We start from the raw sequence: 14,542 nt of genomic DNA, 5'->3' as shown, positions 1-14,542 counted from the left end.
TAGATTTTGATCGATATACCTGCAAATCTTTATCAAGGCATGATGAAGCCTGATTCATGCAGTGGCTGCCATTGTTACCAAGTTATTGCTTTGAGGACAATTAAACTGAAGGAAATGGGTAGAGATTTATTGTGCACATAAGATGCCTCATTGTGTTCCCCTAATTCTTATTCATATTCTCCAGCTCTCTTCCACATTGGTTTTAGGATTGCAGATGTCCATGTTACTGGGTTTACATCATTGGCTTCAAGCTGATAAGTTGGAAAATGTTATCGCACTTACTGTGTTCGATTAGAAAAATACTTTTAAAACAATATCTCTCAAGTTTTTCTTCTTCCTGCCAGAGAAGATTTTATCTGTTCAATGACTTTCAACTTGCATTTGTTTGACTGATGGTATTTTGATGGGAGAGATCTAGGTGCACAGCTTTAATGTGGTGACATTATCATAAGATGTTATATCTTATCTTCCTGTAACTTACAAACCCCTTTCATCCAGAACCAAAGCAGGCATTATCTGTTTCCAGGTAAGATTAGAAACTGACGGCAAAGACTGAACTCCTAAGAGTACTATTGCATTGAGTTTGGTATTTTAGAGAGTTGGAAACGTATTTGATTCTTGAAGTAGTTTCCTCATTATTCCAGACCTTGAAGATTACCAAATTAATTTTTTTAATTAGTATTTTAAAATGTATTATTTTTATAAGATGTAAGGTAATTTTATTAAAGTTACAAAAATCACAAATATTTAAATGTTATAGTGTATAAAGACATAAAAATGTATATGTAATCAATATATATTAGATAACTGCATTTGAGATAACCAAAGCAAATTTCAGGGTAAAAAATTACCAACTGTTATATATTGATATACAGATTATTACACTATAAAACATTAAAATTATTTATTACAACTTGTTCCTTGGTTGCCTTTCTGGAGTCTGGTGAGCACACTGTTGAGCAATAGTACAAAATAAAAAGGAATACAAATAAACAAGAAAAAGATTATGAAACATGGCTGGTGCAATGAAAGAAAAAATTTTTAATTTCCAAAGTTAAAGTTAATTAAAAACACGTTAGTGATTAGTGACCAATGAGCTTGGATCCACATACTCAATCAATTCATTTTCTTCCTTTTATTGTGCTACTAATATAATAAAAACTTGGATAGAGAGGCAGTTATAACAGGCAAAAATAGGAAACGCACACAAAAAATGCCTAAATAAAGTACATACATGATCTTGATTGCAAAATGACAAAAGATTCTAATGATATATTTTCTTTCGATTCTTTACTCGGCCTACTAGACTAAAAGAATACTTAACTTGTGATACCTTCTAAATCTTATTTTTAATGGACTATTTGGCAAATAGTCTTTGACTTTTTTCATCCTAGTTCCTTTGCATTCTGCTTTTTATTGCCCACAATTAGTTTTAGAATGAGGGGCCGTCTGTATATTAAATTGATTATTCATCGCTTTTCTGCCTTTGGCTAAGATCAAGTGTAGTATCTGTTCTTATCAGTTTAATATTTAATTATTCATAGAAGTTAAGAGGTTGATGTAAATGAACATGTAGGGGATCCTAACGAGTCATTGGAAGTCTCTGTGGTATTTGGAGTATTTTGGTGCCTCTGTGGTATTTGGATTATTTTGAGCTAAAAGCAATCGAGACCCAGCAGGATCAAGAGAAACTTCTGCCCGCCCCCTTCCCCCTTTATAGAAGAATTTGTATTAGGGGCCTTGCCCATAATAAGAGATTATCAGAGATAAACTTTTCTTGACCTGTCTATATGTCAGGGCAAACTACTAATTACCAAACATCTGCTCTTATGCTGCTGGTGGCCTTTCTCCCCTCTGGAGCCCCAAGTCACCTTACCTCATCCTCAGCTCAGAATGTCGTGTATACTTCATTTTCCCTTTCTGTCTCTGAACCTCTCACGCACATGAAGTTCTCGTGTGCACACAACTAAATTTGGTTTTCTCTTGTCAATCTGTCTCGTGTCCATTTGATTATTCAACCAACCAAAGAACCAGAGGAGGGAAGGGGGAAAATAACTAAAGAGCCTGTCCTTCTTTAGTTATTTTCAGACCCGTTCTCTTTCTTTATTGAGGGATAGGGGTTAGAAAGTGTGGTCCCAGAGGACATCGGAAGGAAGGGTAGATGCTGCTGAAGGAGAGAGGATAATAACATAAGTTTGGAGACCATGAAACATACTTGAGCTTCAAATTCAACAAGTTTTCTTGTTGGTGTTTGTCATTATTTCCTGGAGGAAAAAAAACAAGTTTATGTCTTGGTTCTTCTGAGACAATAGTGCTTAAGCCATGGTATGAACTCGCTGATACCTTGGTGCATTACAGAATATACTAGAAACTAATGAGGGAGAGGAGAAATGTTCCTCTACCCTCGGGTTCTTCTGATTGGCCTAATAATCAACCAGACAAGAGACGGATTAGCAAGAGAAGATAACCAAATTTAATACATATGTATGTATGGAAACCCCGCATACCTCAGAGAGTCAGAGATCCCACATGCATGAGAGGTGTCAGAGATAGAAAGGGAACTCAGGTGTATAAGACATCCTGAGCTAGGAATGAGGTAAGGTGTCTTGGGGGCTTCAAAAGGTTATTGTGAGGTGATAGGAAGAGCGGATGCTTAGTAAATATAAGTTTGTCCTGCCTTATAGACAGGTCACAAGAAGTTATCTCTGATAATCTCCCATTATGGGCAAGACTCCTGTCTAAGTTCATACAGGTAGTCAAAGGAGGAGTAGTCAACTTTAGCCTCAGTCCTTAGATCAAACAACCTGCATACCACAGAAGCACATCTTGGGGTGACTAACTCTGAACCGCACACTAACAAGCCACATTTTTTCAAAACAGTCTGTAAATTGAAGCACTTATGAAAGCACACCGGAGACCCCATATGGAACAATGGAGCTGCATGCACCACAATTACGTATTTTGAGTGAGCAAGGTTTTATTATTTAGTATGTGTGTCAGAGGCCTGGATCCCTGTAACAGGATATTGCAATTTGATAATTCCCTTGGGGAAACGGAAATAATCATGTTGTTACTCTTTAACCATGGACAAGCTTTGAAATGGCTGAAAAGGGTACTCAGAAATCTAATGAACTATGCCATTTCAAGGCAGGACACCCTTATTACGCAGTCATTTTCTGAAGGGTACACAAGGTTATTCACACTCCTGCCTCTTTATTACCTACTACCCTTAACACCCAGTTGTGTGTGTATGTGTGTGTTTTAACCAGTATCCATACTAAAGACACATAACAGTGGAGATTTTTAGTGCAATATAAATGGTTTGAAATAACTGTTCCAGCCTTTGACAACATATAATAAATCAATTCATCGTTGACACATAAACAAGCACCTAATATTTATACTTCCACAGTCTTTCAGGACTTGTTATCTATACTGAATAGATAAAAAATATATATTATTTAAGTTGGCTTTGGGTATCTAGGTGAATGACTGAATTCAAAGTTATGTTTAAAAGAAAAACAAAACTCGATTCCATATTTATAGATTCCTTTCCTTTGGAAACATTAACCTTTATTCAGAAGCTTATGAATTGTCCTAATCTGCTTCTTGTGGGGTGGAGGGAGAAACTTTCCTCTACCCTCCTAAATTCTTTCAGCTGGCTTAAGAATTAAATGGACATGGGATAGATTAACAATAGAACATAACCAAATTCAATTACAACATATGTGTGGGAACTCTACTGCCACGACAGAGTCAGAGACCCCACGAACATGAGAGGTTTGGAGACAGGAAGAGAAAATGAGATAGGTACGACATTCCGAGCTAAGGATGAAGTAGTCACCTAGATGCTGCAGAGAGAGAGTCACAGCAGGATGATAGGAAGAGCGGCTGATCAGTAATGAGTACATTGTCCTGCTATACATAGGTTAACAACAAAAAAAGATGATTTCTGATATCTCTTATTACAGGCAAAACCCCTAATTCAGATTCCTCTAGGTAGTTAAGAAGGGAGGGCAGAAATTTCTCTGGAGCCCACAGGATCTTGATTGCCTTTAGGTCAGAATAATCCACGTATCACAGAGGCATATCTTGGGATGCCTCATTCTGAGCCCCAACTTCTGGATCTAGATTGCCAGGCTCATTTGAGGAGTAAAATAACCAAGCTGATGAAAATTCTTTCTGTAGTCAAAGGAAGTCATGACTCAGTGGGTCAGAGTTATGTTTGTCTATTAAATGCTTGCTTTCCGTGTTCTCTTAAACACATGAGTAGCAGCGGTATAGAGGTTCCTCAAAAAACTAAGAATTGATCTACCATATGATCCAGCGATCCCTCTACTGGGTATTTACTCCAAAGACTTGAAAACTCATATTCAAAAAGGTATTTGCACACCGATGTTCATAGCAGCATTATTCACAGTGGCCAGGACATGGAAGCAACTGAAGTGTCCTACGATAGATGATGGGCTAAAGAAGCTGTGGTACATATATACAATGGAATATTACTCAGCCATAAGAAGAGATGAAATACTGCCATTTGCAACAACATGGATGGACCTCGAAATAATCCTACCGAGTGAAATAAGCCAGACAGAAAAAGTTGAAAATCACATGATATCACTTATATGTGGGATATAAACCTAAAAGCAACAAATGAGCAGGACAAACAAACAGACTCATGGACATGGACAATGGACTAGTGGTTACCAGAACGGAAGGGGAAAATAAAAAAATAACGTGAAAAAAATTATGTATAATAGTTGAAAAAAAAATGAACTGGCATTAAAAAAAAAAAAAGCACATGAGTGCTAAATTTGATCGCGTTACAGTCACCTGGAGTTGTTAGTAGTAGGTGGGAACATGTGTCCAGATCCTAGGCATGACGACCTTGGATGCATAAGCCCAGCTTTCTAGTTTCCGCTGGTCTCCAAAAAGAATGAGAAGAGTACAGCTTTCCCCAACTATTCTCCCTCAAATCGTGTTCTTTACTTTGCTAATTATTTTAGATTTGAAAAAAAAAATTGCAAGTTGTTTTCTCTTGCATTTGCCTCCAGCTAAGCATTTTAAATGTTCTTAATGTATCTTCTTTCATTAAAAAGAATTAAAATGAAAAACTCTCCTACAGCCTTGTTCTTCACTCCTTACTTACCTCACCGTCACGTCTGTTGTCTTAGTGTACCCAGAGAATTTTGGCATACTTGCCCCGTTTGCGTGAGCCTTTACCAGCTCTCTACATGTCATGCCAAAATGCAACTGTGTGGTATAAGCCATGTCTCTTAATAATTGGTTTGACTTTTATAGAGGAAAACCTTGCCTGTTTGTTGGTAACATACCCACTTTTCTTAAAATTCCTTTATCACTACATTCTGCAATGCTCTTGATTACACGAGAAATTCTAGTTTTTCCTGAGGTAATTTTTGTTTGTTTGTTTCTTTTGAAAAGCATGAGAAACACTATTCAATCATATTTTAAAATGAGTGAATTTTAGTGACAGTGAGAAACAAATAAGGACATGTTTGTAAAATATATGCTAATAACTTTAAATATATTTATTGTAGTTTATATAGTTCCAGGCTTGGAGCTTCCAAATCCTTGGCATTTACAGAGCAATAAGAGCAATGAGAGCATCTTTTGTTATGATACGTGGTCTCTTTTTGGGAAAATTTTCAAAGCCATAAAGGTGAAATGTGTGGCTTGTTATTCATAACAAGCCCCTTCACTACAACTGGGTTTATGTTCATGAGGTAATTTCTGCAAAGCACCTAAGGATGGGGGCTGGTTGCCAGGGGAACCAACCATGAATGGAAGATTGGAAATTTCAGTCTTACCTACTGATTTGCTGGGAGGGGAGAGGGGCTAGAGGTTGACTCAATCGCCAATGGCCAATCAGTTAATCAATCATGCCTGTGTAATGAAGTCTCCATAAAAACCTGAAAGGGGGATGGGGGCTTCTAGGTTGGAGGACCAGAACGTTTCCATGTGCCACTGTGCCAGGCCCCAAACTCCATGAGGACAGAGGCTCATTTGTTTGGGACCTCGCCTTATGTATCTCTTCATCTGGCTGTTGATTGGTATCTTTTAATACCTGGTGAGCAAATGGGTTTTCCTGAGTTTTTTGAACCATTCTAGCAAACTAATTGAGCCCAAGGAAGGGATCAAGGGAACTTCCAGTTTGTAGCCATTTGGTCAGAAGCTCAGGCATCTGAAGTGGAGGGCAGTCCTGTAGGACTGAGCTCTTTTTCAGTGGAATCTAATTCTGTCTCCAGGTAGATAGTGTCAGAATTGAGCTAAATTCTCCACACCTTGCTTGTTCCAAGACTTGCTTGTTGGTGTGGGGAAGTCCACACACGCACACACACGTGCACAGACACACACACACACACACACAGAGGAATTGGGTCCAGGAACCTAATTTATTTATGTGGCAATATGTTAATTTTCTACAGATGTCTGGAAGTAGTTCTGAAAATCAAAACAAAACATTATTGAATGAATGGAAGGAAAAGAAGAAGAGTCACAGCTGTCATGGATGAATTTCATTAAAATGCTTTGTTCATTGAAGATCTCTTCTGCAACTGTAGGAGCTTATTGAATGACAACAAGACTGGTGATGTGACACCCTCTGCTGACCTGTGAGAGAATGCTATGTCATTACGCTACGGTATTTACTCTTATGGGCTTTTTTTCTATCAGCCATTGTGATGACCGATGACATATTATGTTTCTTATTCCCAGATTAAAATGAAAATTGATAATTGCAGGAAAGCTTAGAAGTTGAATTGAGACTCTTGCACATCATTCTTACCCTTTACTCTTACTTAGATTCTATGACATCAAAATGACTTGTAATTCAACCAGTTCTAGCCACGAACATGCTGTCTTAGAATTACACTATATTGCCAACTCCGGATAATCGTAAATTATTTAGGCCACTTTTATTAGACCAATTTTACAGATATAGAAACTAAGTTTAGTAAATAAGATGGACATAATATAGTGCTAGTCTAGAGAAACTAGTTTTTCATTTGTTGGTTTTTCATTTATTGGTTAGACCTAGTTTAGTATGGCTGGTACACACTGATGTCTCCATAGGATCTAAAAGGCTTTTCTATTTTCACTGCCCAAAAGTACCAAAGGCGCACTTACTAGCCACTTTTATAGAGGAAATTCTGACCCAACAGCCCTTCCTAATAACCCTTGGCTTAGAATTTGAGTAAGCTCTGGGTTTCCTTTTAATGGACACAGGCCTGAGGTCATTTATGCGCTTTAAAATTCTTCTAATTCTCTCTCTAAAGCCCCCAAAAGTTAATGATTTTCATTATGCAACACTTAAATAGTGAAGCCGGAACTGGAATTCGGTTCTAAGCTTATGTAAACATCTCGAAGATTGGAAATGAATCTTCCTAAAATTGCTATGCCACCAAGTAGGAATAATTTTCTCTAAACCCTTTGGTTAATTCCTTTGCCAACGGGAGGAATTAATGTTAAGAACTGGGGAAATTTCATTCTGTTCACAGTCCTACAAAAATGTTAACATTTTTATTGTTTACCAGTGCATATTATTTAAAAGTATATACTGTAGATCTCTTTCATGTTATAGTCTATCTTCTTCCCCTTTGGCATATTTATATTTGTCATCAAAACAAAAAAGGTGTTAAATTCAGAATTAAAGTAATTCAGTGCTTAGAATATGACCTGGCTCATAGGAAGAGCCCATAAACATTAGCTATTATCAGAATGCTCTGGATCAACAGTAGCTAGAATGTGATACATGGGTACCGGGGTGTCCCCCAAATCCTAACAGAAGATCACCAACACAAAATGTTTTCATAATAATACTAAGGTATTGTTTGTCTATTATTTGTTTAACAATTACTGGAAGTCATTGTATTCTTTACTATTAGTATCGATACTGATATTATAGTTATTGAATTCTTTATTACCATGCAATCTCAATTAAAAAGAAAAGTCAATGTCACTTAGAATGATCTTTATGAGGTCATAAAAATTAATTTATGAAATCTCAACTCTAATATATGTCTTTTTAATATTCTGTGTGAGGCAAGTAGAATACATAAAACACTTCTGATACTCCTTGCGGTATGATGATGTCATGTGTGTAATTGAGTTGTGAACTAAACTATACACATTTTTCATGAAATACCATTTTTCACTGAAAGACCAACTGACAAATTATGGTTCTTTAGACTTTAATATTTGGCATTCATTTTCTCAAAAAAATGAATAGAGTGAGCCTGTCACTTTGAGCAAAACAATTAACAGTGGTTGTTGCCAATAACATTTGAAGTTTTAAATAAAAATTAGAATTTTAGAAAACATATAGACCACTGTAAGTTTGACAACTTCCAAATACTTAAAGGCTTTTTGATGAGATTGGTAGTAATATTAACAAATGTGACATATCATTTCTATAATTAAATGTGTGAACATTTTAAGGAGCTGTATAGCTCCATGAACCAATATTTTCCAAATGGGAAACATATTATGCTACAAAATCATGCATGGGTAAAAGATCTACTTGCATATAAGACAGACCAATGGATTCAAATATAAAAGAGCACAAAAAGTTTATTGATACTTGGTTTCATAATCCACATTTCAACTTACCTTTAAGAAACAACCACTTGTTAAGGTTTCGTTTGGTATCAAAGGTAATTTTTAAAAGATTATTAAAATATTCCTCTTTTTCCAATGGCATATCTATGTGAGGATGGATTTTCTTCATATGCTTTAACTGAAACAATCTATTTAAATAGACTGACTAAAGAAACAGTACAATCTATCTTCTCTTCAGCCAGACATTAAAGAAATTTGCAAATATGTCCAATAATACTTCTCTTCTCACTAAATTCTTTTTGTTTGGAATTGTGATATTCATTATAATGTATAGTTATATTAACATATAATTAATTTACTATTCCTATTTTAAAATGAATATAGAGATAATTATTTTAAATATTCTGTTTTGATATCAAATCAATAGATATCAATAGCTATAAACCATATAATCAAAAGCTCTCTTGGGTTCTCAGTAATTTTTGAGACCATAAAGGGTTTCTGAGACCAAAATTTTTAAAACCGCTGGTATAGAATAAATGTATATTGTAGTTCCTTCATACCATACAATCTCTTCAGTTTAGGACTCTGGAAGATAAGATAAAGACTATAATTCTGTGCATAAAATAAACTGGAATACAGTAACAATACGATAATCAAACATGATTCTAGAAATTGACTGCTTTGAAAGAAAGAGAAAGGGACAATTTGTTATGACTAAATGTATTTCCCGATTATTGAGTAAAATGTGTTTGAGAGGTTATTTATGATTTGGTTTCAACTAGAAAGTTGTCAAGCTGCTGTTTATTGTTCTTATCAGTCAAGGGAAGGTTATAACCTTCCAAAGTACCCAAGGTGATATTCTTACCTTTTAAGTTTGAGATATCAATAGAGAGATAATAAATCTCAGTTCAAAAAAATTGTTTTAATGCGTTTGAGACCATGCCCATTGCTGCTGGCTTCACAATGGTCATTTCTTAGATTTCCTTCTCTATAAACCAGAGTAGTTTCACTAAAGTCTTTCTTTGTTGCAGTTAGTGCCTTTATCTAGTGTGGTCTTTGACTCTTTTTCTACTTTGTTTCTACTCTGCTGCCAAATTGTCCTGTCTCTTCTTTTCAAAGTTGTTTCACGTTGGTTCTTTTCTTCTTCAACCCCATTGTCCTCCTCTAATTCAGGTGGTCATCACCTACTAATGCTTGGATTTCTATAGCAGCTTCTTAGCCAATCTCTCTGCTTCCAGACCCATGAAAAGTCTGACTAAAACAGTGATTTGATCTTCCACGTCTGAGCATAAAACCCTCCAGAGGCTCCCCATTACCTATAAAATAAAGTTCCTCAGCCCGGCATTCAGGAACATTCAATGCTATTATTTGTCTCCAGACTATGTATTCAGAACATCTTTCTCTACAGCTCATCATGAGCCCTTTACTTCAGGTAAGGAAGCTTTCCCACTGTCCTGCATAAGACGTGCCTTTTATTGAAACCGGCACTTTACTTTTGTTAGCCTACACCCAGGAATGTCCCCTCCCTCTTCTCGTTTCAGGTTTCCATTCTCACTCCTTGTCAAAAGTTCGAGTCCCAACTTTTCTTTGAAATATACTTTTCCCTTTCATTTAGTATTGAGTGATAAAAATATCAATAAATTATAATTAGAGTGCTTTTCTTTTGCCTCAGATCCTAAAGCTAGTTAATGTGGGTGACTTGGACAAAGAATAATGTACTTTTTTTTTTTTTTTTTTTAAGAGATAATGTGATAAGCAGTAGGCTTTGGAGTTAGAAGACTGATTTCAAACTCTAGTTACGGTTAAAGGAATTTGGATAAATCATTTCAACTTCTCATATTTGGTTTTCTCATGGGTAAAATAGAAATGATTATAACATCCATCTCACAGGATCATTGTAAGACCAAATAAGAAAATATCTCTTGAAATAATACAGTTCCACAAGAATGTTTATTATTGTTGTTGTTTCTATTGCTTTTTCATGTGTGTATATATTTTTATACTCCCAATTAGGGGATAAGCTATTGGAAGGGAGGCTTTGAGTCATTCTTTACTTTTGAATTCCCCCTTGGTAACTAGTATTAATAAAGAATTGAATAAGATTTATGAAGTGTATAAATAAATTTTTATGAAAAGAGAAATTAGGAGGGCTATGGTAACCCACAAGTAAATATTTATCTTGTTAAGAAAAAAACGCACAAGGTAGGAGGTTAGCAATATGAAGATTAATGCTGCTTTTATTGAGAGACTGTCTATAGAAATGAAAATCGTCTTACTACTCAAATCTTTTGAACCACAGAAATTTAAAATTCCAAGATAAATAATTTGTGACTCATCATGGAAGAATGAGGTCAAAATTCTGCAGGGAAAGAATGAACCAAAAAAGAGGAGGCTTAAGTATGAATCAACATGAAAAATTGAACTATGATAAAAAGTAAGTTCAGCTAAATTCTGGGAAAGTAGTTTACCTCTTACATAAAATAACTTACTACAGAAATTAAGCTGAAGTCATCTGTATACTTAAGCTTCTAATGTTTAATCAACTGAAGGATTGGCAGCTTATATGGATTATGGTTCTATAAGGAAACCAGTATAAGATTAATAAATGTTAGTGCTTTCAGAATTAAATTTCTAATAGCAAAGAACTGTCTTGAGTTATTACATACTATAACTAAAGTTAAATTCTGATCCCATGAGAATGTTCGAGGTTCTGAATAGCCTGGTAAGGAAAGAGTCCAGCACCATACATGTGTATATATGTGGGAAGAGAAAAATAGAGCAAACGAGCCTCACAACCAGAGGGATCAAATGAATGTGAGGAAACCAGAGGGTGCATGAAAAGACTGATGTCCTACATGTCTCCTTTTTTACTGCCTTTCTCCAACCTTTATACCTGGATCTACTTGGTCCCTATGTGTAGTGCTTGTTTCTGCTTCAGACTCTGGAAGCAAATCAAGAAAAACATAATGAGCTCTATGTCAATAATTTGCTGTCTCAGACTCAAGTAAAACATGTTAATCATGTCTCTCTGACTGAGTCTTACCTAGTTCTCATCTTCTGCCTCATATGACCGTAGTGAGTCCCTCTTCTGTGTCTTTGTGCTTTGTTCCTAAGCCCTGGCTGATCCAGCATCCTGCTCAGTAACATATTACTTTTTACTGCTTCTCTTAGTCACAAACATGAAACTGATTCTTCTAAGTTTGGGGCCTTTTTTGCCTTGCAACACAACATAGGAAAATAAATTACAAGATTATAAACCACATACATTAAAAAGGCACATAAAATGTTACAAATTTATTTATTTTTTCCCATCGAGGAAAGAATGGACTTTCTGTAATAACAAGAGAAAGGAAGTTAAGAAGAATGACGTACCCTTTTCATATTTTGGCACTGAAGCACAGAGCCCACAGCACAGCCACCTGCACCCAACCCATGGAGCAAGCGCAGTCAAACTTTGTGACACCTCCATGGAAGCCACTGCTCTCAGGATCAAGTTCAAAGCTGTTCGTATAGAGGAAGATGTGAGCCGTGCTCCACCATGCCTTTGGATAGTCAATTAATTTATTTTGGTCTTCGATTAAGTTTTCTTAAGCACTTGCTATATGCCACGCTATGTGCTAACTATTGGGGATTCATAGATGAATGAGACTGGGTTTTTGCCCCCAAGGAACTCACTGTCTTAGTGGCTGAGGAGAGAAGAAGGAATTGTGGTATTACATTAAAAAAATGATTGAGGCGAAGAAATTTGGCATTTGGTAAAATTCAGCTGCTCTGAACAGTCACAACAACAAAACTGGGCAATGTCAGTAACAACTGGAATATATTATTTGAGAGTCTACTTTTTATCTCCTGAAGAGAAACCATAAAGCTGTAATAAAAGATAAATATAAGGAAAGAATGAGATATATAATAATTAGTTTAAAACACTTGTAGTGTAGTAAGGGGAAATAAATACATATGTTCAGTGCTATAAAAAATTAAAATCAGCACTACAAATTGCAATATGATATAGCTTGGTTAAACTAATGGAAGACATGATTGCAGGGGACTCTCACTGGAAAGTGATTGAAAAAGACTTTGAGAGTAGTTTAACAAGAACCTGCAGGTGATAAATTCTTATCCACTAGCTAAATTTAGGTAATGACTTATGTTAAGGTACAAGGATAGACATTAGTAAGTGTGATTGAAAGATGACAACTAAATTCAGTTAGCTTAAGCAGAGGGGTCCAATTGCTAATTAATAAAATATGAGTTAAAGGTTGAACTAGGAAATATAATGGGTGACCTTGAATAACAGGCTCATGTGGAGCTAGGGATTTGTGTGTAAACAATGGGGCAGATGATAAGAGTCTAGAACTCAGTCATGGATAAACTAGGCAAACTTACAATTCAGTACCTTTTGCTATATAAGTAAGGAACTAGAAGTTGACATGGAACTGAGGCAGTGTTTTATGGTATAGGTCTTTATAATAATAATCGCAATAATTGTTATGGTAATTTACTCATGTACCTGTGACAGCCTAATGTTTCCTGTCTTTGCCTTCATAACTTTTACTTGTCTTTGCCTATTGGTTGAAACCAGGTGTCCCATCTTCCTTGACCCAACTCCCTGGTCTTGGTAGAGTTTAGGCATCTTTACTAAAGGATCCCCTAGTATAATGTACTAATATCCTCACATAGTCAACTTGCTTATATTTGTATTTTTATGTTTTGCTACTATGTGAGGTTTTTCAGGGTAAAGAACTGTGTCTTATTTTTCTTTGTATCCCAAGTAACTAATATAGTGTCTGGCACAAGGAAGTACTCAGTACATGATTTTCGATTGAGTAAATGATTGAAAGAATGAGTAGATGATAGCTCACTCAAATCCTTTGTGGAATTAGGCAGGACAAATATAGAAGATAATAGTAGAGTATGTCTAAAACATGCCAGGTGCTTTACTTGCATTATGTCTGTTAATTCTCACAGTAATTCAATGTAGAGAGTGAAATCATCTATTCTTCAGAGATGAATGAACTGCAGTTCAGCATCAATAAAGAGCAGCAGGATCACTCACCCAGTGATGGGCAAGGCTGGGAAACAATGCTGGATTCTTCCCACTATAGCACATATCTTATCCAGGTTGCCCAGGATCACAGCATAGATGGTGTTGAATTCACAGGTACGTATGCAAGGAGGAAAATTTCCTGCCAGGGAGCAGACAGGTCCTGATTGTTTAGAGCTTTTTTTTTTTTTTCCTTTTTATTAAGTAAATGAGGACCCTTTGCAGTTTTTGAGTGATAAGTTAAATATAATATGCTATGATGGAAATGAACTTTGACATAATTATTCTCACTGGTTTCTCTGTACAGGCTGAATTACAAAGAGAACAGTTAGGAGTCTTCTCATTGTGGAGTCATAAAAAAATTAGATTGATGGGCTTAGAACTAGAAAAGAAAAAAAATCAGTTATGAGACATTGAGTAGGAAAAATATGACAGAACTTAAAAATCTCATTAGATGTGAGATGACAAGAAGAGAGTTCGTTCAAATACAACTCTAGGATTTTGAGAGCGTTAGGGCATTGAGGTGGCACCTAATTTGAGGAATGTTCTAAACACTGCTTAAAATTCATTACATTTTTTTAGATATCCTAATGGTCACTAAAACATCATGAAATGGATGAATGCAAATCAGTGCACAATTTATATTTCAGTTTCTCATCTTAGGTGATTTTGAGGGTCATCGTCCTATCTAAATTTAGACGATTCTTATAAACTAGTTGTTTCCTTCCTTTACATGCCCCTGCCTTTCCTTCCTACTTTCTATTACAAAAGAATAGTCCTGAAAGTCATCATTATCTGATGGAACAAACATGTTTAGAAACAAGTATATAATTAGAAATCTTTCCCAAGTTGTATACACACGAAGCGCATTTTTTGGTTTGCAAGACTTGGAAATGTTTGTGACGTGGCTTTGGCATG

General features: G+C 35.8%; 1 pseudogene; it reads left to right on the top strand.

Annotated features, from left to right (window-relative positions):
* The first annotated feature begins 1,471 nt into the window (after window positions 1-1,471).
* Window positions 1,472-1,586, top strand: LOC120617819 (uncharacterized; annotated as a pseudogene).
* The last annotated feature ends 12,956 nt before the right edge of the window (window positions 1,587-14,542 follow it).

The sequence above is a fragment of the Pteropus medius genome, unplaced genomic scaffold (genome assembly GCF_902729225.1).
Source record: "Pteropus medius unplaced genomic scaffold, Ma_sr-lr_union100, whole genome shotgun sequence".
NCBI classification, from domain to species: domain Eukaryota; kingdom Metazoa; phylum Chordata; class Mammalia; order Chiroptera; family Pteropodidae; genus Pteropus; species Pteropus medius.
This window is presented reverse-complemented; position numbering and strand designations above follow the sequence as displayed.